Source organism: Numida meleagris, chromosome 1 (genome assembly GCF_002078875.1).
Source record: "Numida meleagris isolate 19003 breed g44 Domestic line chromosome 1, NumMel1.0, whole genome shotgun sequence".
Lineage (NCBI taxonomy): Eukaryota > Metazoa > Chordata > Aves > Galliformes > Numididae > Numida > Numida meleagris.
In genome coordinates this window covers 118,432,757-118,447,005 of record NC_034409.1, presented here as the reverse complement: position 1 = coordinate 118,447,005, position 14,249 = coordinate 118,432,757, and the positions used below count along the sequence as shown (strand labels likewise).

Genomic DNA, 14,249 nt, shown 5'->3' with positions numbered 1-14,249 from the left:
AGAATTAATTTCCTGATGTAAATGAAAGAGAGCATTAAAACAATACATAAATGAACAGAGAAGATCATTGTTGGAACGTCAGCCCTCATGCCGAGTCTGTCCAGTTTCATAACATCAAATATTGATTGAACTCGGGAATGTTCACGTTGCTGGTGTGTCCATCTTGTAAAGCTAAAATTATTTGTTTAGAATGCAATGTTAATATATTTCTTTGTCTCTGTATTAAATAAAATGTTTTAGCATAGCAGGAATGATTGTTAAATATCTTGACATTACCATGAAAGATGGAAAAAAGTAAAAGGTTCTACACACTTGAACGTTTGCTGTTATAGAAACATCACATACACATTTTGTATGCATATGTGGAGATGTGTGTATATTTAAATATACAGTGTATACTTAGCTCATGTTTTTTGTGCATTTTCTGATGCGACCATGAGAATCCTGTAGGAATAAGCCTGTGGAGAACTTCCATGCCCATTTCCTTTAGGCAGAATAACTTTCCTAAAAAAAACAACTTGTCTGTCAGGGCTGTCACAGTAGAGTTGTGCTCTGCTTCTGAGTTTGTGTGGCGACTGATGGTTGAGTTATGTGTTGCTGCTGTGGAATTGAAAGACCAAAGCAACAGGTTATTTTGTTTCTCTTAAGATGAAGGAAGTGTGTATGGAATGTGATGACTTTCTGCAGCGTTTAGTTTTGATCCCGAAAAGTCAAGGTTTTCAGAAGCTTTTATTTCTAGCATTACTGCAATTAGATTTATTTTTCTAACGTTACTTCAGAAGAGATGTTAGTGTGTTCTAGCTTGGCTTCAGACTTGGACTTCAAGTGTGAGCTGGTTGAGCCTTCTTGAGATTAAGCCCTTTAGCCAGTGTGTTTTCAACCATAGCATAGCTTTATGCTGATATTTATTTGGGGGGAAAAAAGGGTGGCATTCATTTAATAAAAAAAAAAAAAAAATGTTGCTTGGCAACATGTAAAATAAACAAATGAAAACCCCACCGAATTTACCCTCTGAAAAAACAGAATGTGAATCATTTCTGAACTGAACCATAGTTGTGCCAGTCACACAAAGCACCATTATTCTGGTGACTTGTATCACTGCCTCTGTTAATCTTCTCTCACAGATGACTATAGAAATACAGATGTGAATGGTAACACCCTGCTTCAAGCAACTGAAGGAAAAGGAAGGATGTGGCTGTAAGGTTCAGTAGAAGCAAATATCAGTTCGGGTAGCCAGTATACAAAAAAAAAAACTTCTTGGAGCTTGAATCTGAAAACAATTTTTTTCACTTCTTTTCTTTGTAAGTGGATGTCAGTGTTTAGAAGCCCTGCGGTACTGTAGGCATTCTACATTCCTGGAGAATTCACATAGGTTGATGGTAATGCTTTTTATAGTAGAGGATTCTTATTTAGCATGGTTCATTTGAAATATGTTTTCTTTGATCTCCCCATCTAACAGCCCTTACATTTGAGTGGGGAACATTTGGCTTTCAAACTCATAGGAGTTGTTTCTGCGATCTTTAAATTCATTATTTTTTTTCCCCTAAGATCCTACCGGACAGATAATTATGTAGGATAACCATCTGGCACAGGATCACTTGCACTTCTGCAGTGAGCTTGGTTTACTTGGAGTGAGCTTAGTTCTTATGAAGACAGCAGCTACTTAGCTGTGAGGTTCCTTATGTGTGGAGCATGAAATAACTGCTGGAGAGCACTTCGCTGGGTTGCTTCGTGGCCTCGTCCCTCTCTGTCCTTGGGAAGGCTGATTGTTCTGTTTGGCCTGGCTGTGGTAGACTGGGCAGCACTTCACCTTGTTAGAGCCAACCTATTTAAAAGCCACAAAAATAACTGCTAACTAGGAACTTCTTCAGCCTTGTATTTGCAAGTGGAACTTTCTACTCCAATATTTTATCTTTGAAACAGAAATTTTTGAGTTAAACGTGAGATATTTCTGCTTATAAGTTCCCTGCTTATTGCTTTATTTCCTAATCTTAAAAATATTTTTTTTTTCCTTGATGAGAATGACATCTCACAAACTCGCTGCATGTGCCCACGTGTGCATCAGCCCTGTGCTGGTGTCAGTGCAGCAGAACGCCTGGTATGCCCTGAATGTTGCAGATATGCAGTGTGTGTGTGTTCTTTTTTTTTTTTTTTCTCCTCTCCCTTTTCTTGTGGATTTTTTCAAGACGTTGGTGAAGAGGAAGCGGTGTGCTGGTGTGAGTCCTGGAGTGGGTAAGAATCAGCAGCGTGCTGAAGGAATTTGAATACTGCTCTGTGCTAGCTCTTACAACAAATTTCAGAGTGTCTGGTGAGAATATCTTGAGTGCTGTAGCGTGTCATGTTAATTGCAAGTTCATCAGAGCAATCTTCCCTGAGTAAATGTAACATAGTTTGTTCAGAATCTTCCAAAGTCTGATTGTTTTCTAAGGACTGTGGGATTTTTTTGTACACTATATTCTCAGCTATTATCTGAAAAAGTAATAGCAAAATCAAACTGCCTGGAAGATGAGAATTTGACAGAGTCAACTCTTCTTTGAAGCCCTTGTCAGAGCTATTACACTCATTCTAAATTCCTGCCAACCTGCTGCACTCAGTAAAGACTTGATAGTAGCTGAAAACAAATTCCAAGACAAGTTTCCACTTCTGTTTTTTATTGTTAACATTTTGTTTACTCCCAGTAGTTGCTTGAGCCCTTTCTGCGAATGTTTGTGCGCGTGTCATCGGTTAAGCATATGCTCAGCTTCATTGATGTTGCTTATGTGGAAGTGCATACAGGATTGGGGCAGTTGTGTGACTCCACTCAGAGGTGAAGAGCTCTTGGGCCTGTCAAAATGCACAATGTTTCATATAGCAGACAAATGTTTTCAATCTTGCATCTTAATTGATATTTCAAATTCATGTTTTTCAAGCTAGTTGGTAGACGTGCTTGCAGTTCTCAAGTATGTTCTGTATTGTTAGAATTACTCTGTGGATATAGGGGATGGGTTACGCATTTTTGACATAACTTGCTTTTTATGTTAGTTAGCAAGTGCAATAATAGTTAATTTAACTTATGTGTAATACTCCTCATTCCAAAGTTAAAGTGTTTATTGATCAAAGAGTAAGCAATTGTCATAGCAGTCAGAGTTGGTGTTAATGATTCAGTTGTGAATCTGAGAATGTACACTTGTTTTTAGTGGTATCCCTTTTGATTGCAGGATGGGTGTTGACTGAAGTGAGGATGTATCTACTAACAAACACTGAATTAAACCTCCCCCCAACCATTTGCTACTGTTTTTAATCTGGTTTCTTTATGTTTTGAGGTGAGAATTGACATCAAGATAAAAGAGGCCAATTTCATGCTTTTTCAGCTGTTGTTAGTTCAGAGAGTGGCGTTCCTGATGGCTTACTCTGTTCTTTTGGCAATACCTTCTATGCTGCAAGATGGTTCTCCTTCAAGACCTCTCTAACTGTGCCTGCACACAGAGTTCCCTTTAGAAGGGAACTCAGAGGGCTATCCTGTTAGACCTACTCTAAGTGGTGTTTTCACTTAAATAAATAAAAATAAAAAGGTATTCCTGAGATATCACTAGGATGAAGTGGTGTAAAATTTAGATTTACTTCTGTGACACTTTTTTTCTTTCTCTGTACTGTACTTGTTTTAATGTTGCTGTTGCGTTTTCCTCTTTTGAGTACTTGGAGGGAGAATTTCAGCCCAAAAGAAGCAATGGTGTTGGGTGCAAGCATGTTATCTTTCTTTATTTTTGAGTTGGATTCCACTCTCCTCCGATTTTTTTTTTTTCCCATGCTGTCAATCTGCAGTCTTCATGAAGTTGTCGTTGCTTGTTTGCTTAACCTCTGCAAACATATTTCCAGCCTTTTTGGAAGATGAGGATAGAGTTGACAGTTGCTTTAGCAGAGTCTCTTGTGATAGGGTAAGGAGAAATAGTTTCAAACTAAAAGAGGGGAGTTCTAGACTGGATGTGAGGAAGAAGTTTTTTGTGAGAAGGGTGGTGAGGCACTGGCACAGGTTGCCCAGAGAGGTGGTGGGTGCCCCGTCCCTGGGAACACTCAAGGACAGGCTGGATGGGGCTCTGAGCTCCCTGATGTAGCTGTAGGTGTCCCTGTTCATTGCAGGGGAGTTGGACCAGATGGCCTTTAAGAGTCTCTTCCATCTCAAACCATTTTATGCTGTATCCCCATTCCAGAATGCTGTTATCTACCTACATCTTTAAGCTTTAAAAAAAGAAAGAAAAGCTGCAAAAGAAGAAACAACACCAGACAAGCCCGTTACATCCTTGTATGAAAACACCTACACTGAGTCTATGCTCACTTGAGAAGTTTCATACTTCAAAAACTTGAGCCTACCTTATGGACCTTTTCACACGTTCCTAATCCATCTGCTTATCTAGCATAGCTTCTCCTCCATCTCTTCACACAGTCCTATGCTGCTGAAATGCAAACCGCCTTTGCAGTTCCTTTAATGGGTAGTAGTCTTCTGTACATTTTCTGTATTTTATGAAACACAAGATTTGTTTTTTCTTTCTTCTTTATTGTTGGCATTGTTATTACAAAGGATGTTTTAAATTATATGCCATTATAATGATTTTAAGCAGCCGTTATTTTTCTACTTAACTGTGAAATCTTGTTTGGGTACAGCTTGTGTTCCAAGACAGTTATTTATGGAGCACGATAGCTGTACATCGTGATGTACAGTCAGTGCAGCATTGATCTGGTAAATCTGTAGACTGAAGCTACTACATGATGGGGTTCGCCTTCTATAAAATGGAAAACCTTGAAGAGGGGACTGGCTGGTGCTGATGGAGTGCTTGGTGGAACAGGTAGGACTTGAAAGTCTTAATTTAGTTTGAAAGAAGCATCTTATGCAATTGCTCCATCTGTCCATCCATCTGTCCACTAGCTCATCCTCCCACCCTGCCAGTAACTTCTGAACCACTCGGTCAATTTTTGGGAGAGGGACAGTGTTCTCCAGCTCTGCTGTAGCCAAGCAGGTCTGATGGGAAGAGGCAGGTGGTTAGAAATGGGACAAAAAATGAGGATGACTGCAGTCAGACTCTGGTCAAGTGTCCTCGTGTTACTTGCTGCTTTTTGCCAAGCTGTTGGGCAAGGTGAAGGTAGTAAGGAAAGCAGAAACGATGCAAAGCTGATAATAATTTGGGGATGTTATTCGAGGAAGCAAGTAAGGGTATGCTCGTGGGTGGATGTGGGACTAAGAGCTGTGGAAGACCTGTTTGACATCGCCTGATGTAGCTTATGCTATGCTGTGGAGTGTAATGTAAGTCGTTAAAGAGTTTCTAATGTTTGAAGGAATTGTGGGAAGGCTGCTCAGTTCAAACCTACCATAAAGAGCAGGAAAAAAGAGAACCGTAGGTGGAACATCATCTGACATACGTGGGTAAGAGGTTATATATATTTCTGTCCCTGATTTTGTAGGATATGAGCTTGATGCAAGTAGCCAACCACAAGGAATTTCAAACTTAGAACCTCGTATGTAGAACAGGGGTGGGTAAGAGAGGCCCTATAGCACAGCGACATGAATTAGAATCACTGAACTATTTCTTGAAAAACATGGAGGGCTGAAATGTCACGTACAGACACCAAATTGGTTGCTTGACTTTCTTTAGAAACTATTTATAACGCAGTTATAAATAAAAACAAATTTCAGTTTGAAGATACCAGCATGGGATGCGCACAGTAATAAAAACAAAACAGTATTTTGAGAAGGCGAACCTTGACTCTACTTTTCCTAACCAAATAGCTGTTCCTATTGTTGGGAGATCATTAAATGTTTCAGTAATTCTGTACATATTGATGTTTTAATTGCCTGAAGCTCTGTGAATGAAAAGCATATTTGAGAAACATGACCTTACTTCCCTTATTCTGTCAACAGAGTTGTTTTTCAGTTGCTTCTGCTGACTCAAATTGTGACTCACAGGGGGAAAAAAAAAAAACAACAGCATGTATACTTGTAATTAATTTATTTGAGATTCAGGATTCCTTTATCTATAAGTTCTGAGACAGAGATGTTTGGTGTCTTTTTTGGTTGTTGTTTTTTCTTGTGGGGTAAATAAAACTCATTTACGCAAGTCATTATAAAATAACTGTGACTAAAATCATGTTGCAAACATGTCTGGGTGAGGGGAGATAGGAAAGTATTTGTATTAAGGCCAAAGTCTACTTGACTTTGATTGTACAAAGTACCGAACAACCCTGGGAGACCAGAAAGCCTATCCTGTATTTTTCCACACCAGTAAAATGGGTGACCTTTTGTGTGACTGTTCCAGTTATATTCACTTAAAATAACGTTTGAGCTATTGTTGGGTGTTTTCAATGAAAATGAAATGGCAGACCAGGCTCGTTAACTTGCTCTTCTTCAAAGAAATTAACAAAGAGGAACCGCGCTGTCCTTTTAAATAATTGGACTGCATGAAGCTCCAAAGCTAGTGAAAAAAGATCATTCAACTACAAAAAATAACGAATAAATTATTTTACTGAATATATTTTCCAACTTTAACATCAACAACTATGTAGTTTTTAAAGTGCTTGTTCTTACAAACACTTTGAAATAATTCAGATTTTTACAGAATTATGAGAACAGTAGCTGTAGTTTTCACTTTGTGACTATCAACCTTTTTTAGATTTTCCCTAACTTGCTTAGGATTTAATGGAACTTTTTGCTTGCTTCCTGGTTTTTGGTCATTTGATTTATTTTTGATCTCACCTTGTGAAGGACAGCGTAGCTACAAAAGAAGCCCCCACTAAAAAGCACAGAGATTTGTTGTGCCCTGTGCAGTTACCACCCACCCAACAACTATAGATGTATCACCAGACCTGGGGAATGACTTGCACTATGAAATCTATGAAAGTAGATGGTGTAGGGCATGCAGTGCTTGAAAATAATGAATGTGGTATTTTAATTGTAAAACCATCGGGGTGGGGGTAATGTAATGGGACTCGCATCCTAATTGGTGCCTATGGAAATAGCTGTACAAATAATTGTGGAATTAATGCTGTACATGTAAATTACCAAGTGTAAGCAGTAGAAGATTTATGAATATAACCAGTAACAGTGAAAATGTTATTTTTCCTGTCCTTAAAGGTCTGAATATGCTGCTGAGAATTAGATAGTGGAGGCTGTGTTGCAGGAGTGGCATGGAAGCAGGGACAAAAATGACCCCTTTTTGCTGAGCATGCTTACGGGTTTCTCATCTGCTCTGGAGCCCTGATGTGCAAGTGCTGTGCACTGGATCCTATGGAAGAGTCCATGCGTCATGCTCAGGGCTTCTTATGTTAGGAAATACTACTTTTCTGAAAGAGTGGTCAGGTGCTGGAATGGGCTGTCCAGGGAGGTGGTTGAGTCACCATCCCTGGAGGTGCTCAAGAAACAGTTAGGTATAGTGTTGGGAGACATGGTTTAGTGGGGTTGTGAGTGGTAGGTGGATGGTTGGACTGGATGATCTTGTAGGTCTTTTCCAACCTAGCTAATTCTGTGATTCTCAGCCATGTAGCCCAGCACAAAGTCATGGTTGCTGCTGGGCACGGGCCTCCTCTCCTGCTGGAGATGAAGCTGCCTGGGCTGGCCATAAAGCTTGTGTATTGGATTATGCGGTGCTCAGTAGTACCTGTGCCACACTGCCGATGTTTGAGAGGATGCATCGTGATAAAGGTTTTAAGTAGGGAGCTGCAGATTGAGTTTAATTTTCAACGTGTGGGACTTGACGGCTCTGTATGTAGCATATATATTTGGGCGGTGTTAATTTATGAGCTCTCTTTATCCTTTCACGACTCTTTCGTATCTCTTGGGATGAAAATCCAGTCCACCTGTGAAGCTAAAGTAATTGGATTTTATTTAAAGCAAAATGATAGATGAACGTGAAGATGGACCTCTAGGATCAATTACTTGTCTGAGATGGATAGTGATTTTTTTCTAACTTGCTTTTCCTTCTCTGATAGTCTCTACCGTTTTATTGAGGATCAGCAGGGCAGATTACAAGAAACTGGTGGCTTTCATATTCATGTCGGATGGCAGACCGGTGGTAAAGGTTCTTTGCCAGAAGACCAAAAATACATTTGAACGTGATGTGAATTGCTTAATGTCTGCCAATGCCTGGTAGTTATGTAGAACAGATTTTCATGATGATGCTGCAGCAGAAGTGGCATTGTAGTATGCTTTAACTTAGAAGCTAAATCCAGAAGCAAAATGTCAAAAGCTGAGATTTATTTTAATATATAACATCAGTTGCATGGAAATGGTTTTGTCTAGATGTACTTTGCAAATGAAAGCAGAAATAATATCTCTGTTAGTGCAGAATGTGATCGTGTTCAGATTCTGTGACGCTAATGGTAGAACAGCAAACGATGCTGGGCAAATAAGCATGTCTAGGCTTGAGAACTTCCTCTAATGCTTGCTTTAAGATGGAATATCAGAGTTAAAAAAATATAGTATAGTCTTAATATGAATTAAAATATCCTTTAGTTTAAAATATATATATATGTAGTCTCATTTAATACTGTGCTTAATCCAGTTTGGCTGAGTAGTAGCTCTTAGGATTGTCTTGCTACTGTCTCCACAATTAATGCTGGGAAAATGCAGGATAATTTTGTTTTAATACAAGAGTATATCTTTTCTGCCTTTCCTATGGAATATTTAAGAAACAGAAATGATGATATCATGGAAACAGCTCATTTTCTCGCAGTTGTTTTCTAGGGAATTGAAAGTGCTTTTTGACAAAAGCCATATCTTATATGGACATTTTTGCTCTTCAAACAAAATGCATGAACTGAAGAAAAATGATCCAAATGGTGTGTGGAATACTACAATACGAAAGGGAACATTTAAAATCACTTTGAAGAATGTTTTCTGCTGGAATAAGATCAATACCATATAGAAAACTGAAGAAGTTAGTTAAAAAAAAAAAATAAGTCTTTTGTAAGACTTGATAAGTCTTCTTCCTCTTAATCTAATTAAATGAATATTCTTTTTCAAACATTCTTCCTTAACAATACAAAGCAAAATAATCTATGTTGGGCTTGTCAGTTTTATAGTTGTTATAAAGCATCTTAATGAGTTATAATCATTCCACCTGAGAAAAATAATGCTTCCATTTCATTAATAGCTAAAACAAATCTCTGGGGGGGGGGAAAAATGAAGCTGTGGAGTGATTACATGACAGTAGCTGAGACAAATGTCATTCTCTTGAAGAAGAAACACAAAATAAGTTTACAAATTGACTTTAAGATATGCTGTCAGTAGTGGGATGAGAGAATACTGTGCCTGCACCGGTGCTGGTGTGATGTAGGGTACAGCTGTGACTTCAGTGTTAGAAAAGTGGAATGTGAGCCAAAGTAACAACTGGACTAAATTCCAGTAGAGTCAGGCACTTATACTGCAGCCATTGACTAATCCTTGTGCTGAGCTTCTGAAATACTGTGAACACGTCATACTTGAATTAAAATCTAAATGTTATTCCATACATCCTTCTGGCCCAGAAAGTTGCCTCAGAACTGAAGGGTTTGGGCCAGGATAGAACTTGGTCCTTGAATAGCATGAAACAGATCAGTTAAATCACCATGAAACTAAAGAAATTGTTGACCTGCGTTTGCCATCCAATGAAAATTCTCTTATGTCAGCACTGTTGAGAGCCCATTTTTACAAACAAGAAGTTTGAGCTCTTTGTTTAAAACTTGTTCTACCACAATTACACAGGATAAGTATAGGATATGTATTTTTAAATTGCAGTCATGCTTTCGTGGTGTTTAGCATGCACTGCTTTATTACCTACAGTGTAAGTGACTATAACCTGTTATTCAAAGGTATTAAGCAGAGTACAACTTTGAAAAGAGTGGAAAAATAGGTGTGGTTTAAAAAAAAAATCAATGTTGTATAAGACATTGTGCTGTGTATGACCTGAAACTATGTATATATTACTTTTTTTTGTGAATGGGATTTAATTGCTTTGTTTTGCTTCTCTAGTTTAAGAAGTTGGAAGAATGTGAATTGGAGCAAAATCTGAGCAAATCAAAGTGTATAGCCTGCCTTGCTATCCCTTTTAGTAGAATCTGCAACCTTTCTGCACTCCCGTAATGTGGCTTTCATCTTTGCTTGCCTCTGTTCTACCATGGTCAGAGTGCTGCCTTTGTTCTTTCATGCACGCTATTCTTATACTGCTGTTTATGCAGTTTTGAGGTGGAAGTATGGTCAAGGTGTTCTTTGACATTTACTTGTAATGATTATTTTAGTTAAAGAATGTAATAATACGCTGGTCCCTCTGCAAAACAAACAGCTCTTGTTATATGGTAATGCTATAAGCTGTCCCTGCGCTCTGTTCCTTGCAGTTGATGCACAATGTAATTGAATCTGAGCTGGAAGATGCTAACAGCAGAAGTCTTTCACCTATTCTACTTGAGAAACCTCAAAGTAAAGCTCTAGTTTTCAGAAGAGCAGCAAAAAGGGCTCCTTGCATTGTACACTGCTTTTAAGATGAGGTGCTGAAGTTTGCTGGGATCCCTTTTCAGTGATAACTGTCTTTTCTCCTTAGAAGTTCCTGTAATTTCTCCTTCAGTGCGTTTCCTCTGTTTAAGAGGTGGAAGGTTGGGTTGGTGCTTCAGAGTTTTTGCCTGCGAGTCGTGTACTTCGTGAGTTGTTGTGTATTTTAGTTCACTGTTGCAATTTTGTGGAATCTTGCAGGGTCTCATTTCTTGTCGGAGAATGTTGCTCAAATGAATGACATATTGCTTACCGATGGAATTTAATGAAGATTGCTGCTTTATGCTGAGACTTGCTCTGATTAGCTGTACTTATTTGTAGGACCTTGGTGTGCCTTTTGGTGAACCTCTGGGTGGTGTGATGGAAATCAGTGGTAGAAATGGCGCTTTTCTGTCATCATTCTATTTTAGGATTCCTTCCACGCAGAGCACTTGTTGAACTGCGTAAATCTAGGAAGTGTATGGAGGTTGATTTATCTATTAGCAACTGTGATTTTAATATGAGAATTTTGTTAAGGCTTTACCCTTGACACTGTGATGTGTATTGATGAATATTAACTTTGAGATCTTTTCTGACAACCCTTTGCAGTAGGCACCTAATAATCAAATGTTGTAAACATTAGAAAAGAGATTTCGTAGCTCTTTGGTATCCAAGTTCACTGTGTGCAGAGAGGATAAGGTGACTTATTACCTGGCTTCTCCTGGTTAGCAGAAGAGAAGCAGCCCCAACTGCGCACTGAATTACAGTTGGAGTCCTGAGTCCAGACAGTGTTCAGGAGCTTTTACATTCATCTAGACGTTAGGTTACAACAGTGTAATGTTGTGAGAATGTGTGCGTTTCTTTTGTCAGCGTGCCGTTCTGTAGCAGTTGCTAACCATCGCTTCCTGCGAGAAGCAAGCTGTTGGCTTTGGGCTATTACGAGCACCTCAAAGTCTGAGCTGTCCTTTACATCGTGTGTTCAAGTAGAAGGAAAGCCAGTTGTCTTGTAGGAGTTTTCTGCTTCCTAATGCGTTTGTTTGTCATACATTTAAGCTTTGTTCTAATTAGGACACAAAAAAATCCTCTGTGATCTTGATGATGTTCTTCTCCTGACGGCTAAAGGCCTGACAGTAATGAAGTTATAATTGCGTGAATTGCAGCTTTCTAGCTTTGTAGTTCAGTTGTAGTCTTGTGTATGAGAAAGTAAAACAAAGTCTCCATTATAACATATGCAGGTAGCGTATGTTTGAGTTTAAGCAATAATTAACTAATGAGGTGATAGAATGTGGAAGCAGCAAGAAGGAAGCATTGCTTAGTAGAATGGGGGTGAGAGGAGGGAGTTCTTGTGCTGTAATACATGTATAAAATGCCCTACAAATACTGTAATTAGGAACAGCAAGCTAATTTGCTTTCTCAGTAGTGGGAAATACATCTGTAGTGAGATCTGCCTTTATACAGTTCTATAGACAGCTTTGTTTCTGGCCTTGAATTTTCCAGTATGGGTTATTTTGTTTCTTGGAACTGTAGAAGCCTGAAGTTGTCTTTGACTTCTGCAAATGTTACTGTCAGTTAAGGAGGGGGGAAAATGTTTTGTTTGGAAGAATACTGGTGAAATTTCAAACTCAATGCTTTTGTGTTTGTTTTAGCAATAATATGTAAGAACTTCATTCCTAGGTGCCGGGTGGGTGCTCTGTGCTGTTCGTGTCAGTATTCGCATTCTTTGTCAGTAGGACAAAAAATACATGTGTAAACTTGATCTAATCTGTCTGTTTTCCTGTGAAGTTGAATGGCTGCCTTTAATAAATAGAATTGCACTGAATTTTGTAATACTCAGTATCAAGTTAGACGATCACTTTCTGACAGAATCCACTTCCATGACACGGAGATACTCTGTATGTTTTATAAATGCAAGCCATGTACTTAAAGGATGAAATCTTTTACAATGTGTGAGTTTTTCGTCTTTTTTTCCTACATTGCCTACTTTTTCTCCCCAAGCATGCTTTTGTAGCTCTTCAGTTTTAGCATTAAGAAGGGTCATCACCGTAAGTTACGGAAGACACTGTATTGTAATCAGTTAGTTTAAAAAATGGAAATGAAAATAGTGAGCTAATTGTTGTCTTTTTTTTCTCCCGCTGCTTTTGTGACAGTTACCTTCAGGTGATAGCTGCAATACACAATGAAAGTTTTAGGAATAGAAAACTGTAGTCTTGCTTTTTTTGTTTCGAGATACCGCCATGTGTTGTGGTTTAACCCAGCAGGTGGCTGAGCACCACGCAGTTGTTCACTCACTCCCCCTATCCTGGTAGGATGGGGGAGAGAATTGAGTTAAAACTGAGATAGAGAAAAGGAATAACATAGTAATTACGACATGTATATGTGTGTATGTGTTTATATATTGGTTATATAGCTTTGTAACAAGTCATGCACAAGCAATTGTTCATCTCCCCATGAGGTGTTGAAACAGTAAATGTTCAGTGCAGAAAGTCTATCCCAAATTAACTTGAGAAGCTGATACTTTCTTGCTTCAGAAGAGACGATTATTCATTGATCAGGTGCTTTTGAAGTATGCAAGAGCTCATCTCTGGAAGACTGATATTTGTACATAAAATTGATATTGCTTAGTCTGCTCTGTTAGTGGCTACTGGATGTAGCAAATTTGACTTTGTTAATGATCTTCTGCATATGGAAGTTCTACTTTAATTCTGCTGAATTTACTTGTCACTAACAGCTTGCTGCATTGCGAAATTATTCATCAGCAGCCTTTAACGCATTTAACTCTGGTTTTTGGAAAGCGGAACTTCCTAATTGGAACTCATACGTGTATGAACTCTTGGTGTCTATCACAGACCTGAGAATAAAACTTCCGTTACTATTTATAGGGCTTGCTATACAGCATAAGATCACGTGGCAGCGCCTTCTCTGGTGTTAGTCTTTTATCAGTGTTGTGGTACAACTGGGTCTGTATAATACCTGTTCTATAAATACAGCAGATACAAGACAGAGTAAAGAAAATGTGTTTAGTATTTCAGATCAGCCTTTTTTACAAGGCGTGGATAGGCTAGTCAATGGCGAAAGTTGGATTCTATTGGAAATGTAATGCCCATGCAATAATGGATGGAAATGCGTTAAAGGATCAACAGAACGGTTTATTTCAAAGGGCAAAGGTCAAGAGACTGCTGATTTGATATCATAAAGCTACCAAAACTGAAGTGGCAGAAGGGTTCTTTGAAGGCTTAAGCAGATGAGGGATGTTCAGTTTCTGCTACAAAACCTAAATCAGAATATAGCAGTATTGAAATCTGTTGAATTCTGGAGCAATTGAGAGGAAGAATGTGAATTCTGTTTGAATTGTGATGCGTGCTGTTTTCCCTTTCCACCCTCCTTGCTCAACTTCATTTTTGGAGCAAAAGTTCTAATTTGTCAGTGTAGCTGAATTGCTGCACTTAACAGCGCTGACTATGCTAAAATGAGAATAATCACTCATGACTACATGCAGCCAGGAGAACACAGATAAACTATGACTATAGCTATAACTTAACAACTTCTGAAATTTCTAGGTCCCTGTGTTCTTTCAGACAATACTTGAAATAATTTTCGGTGTTCAGTGGAAACAATCTGAAACTGGGTTGCTCTGGAGTGCTCCAGTAGTTCTGTGCTTCACATGAGGTGCTGCAGGTGAGGGATCCTGCAGCTCTGTGCTGGTTTCTCAGGAGTCCTTGCCTTTTCTCTTGACATCAGAGTGAAATTCTGTATAGGTTCTTGAAACCGGCAATATGTCTTGTGG

The 14,249-nt window shown here is 38.8% G+C and overlaps 1 protein-coding gene across 7 annotated transcripts in view; it reads left to right on the top strand.

Moving 5' to 3' along the window:
- The window catches only part of CDKL5 (cyclin dependent kinase like 5), a 128,993-nt gene that overhangs the window by 2,851 nt on the left and 111,893 nt on the right, over positions 1–14,249 (top strand). The gene's annotated exons all lie outside the window — the stretch shown is intronic.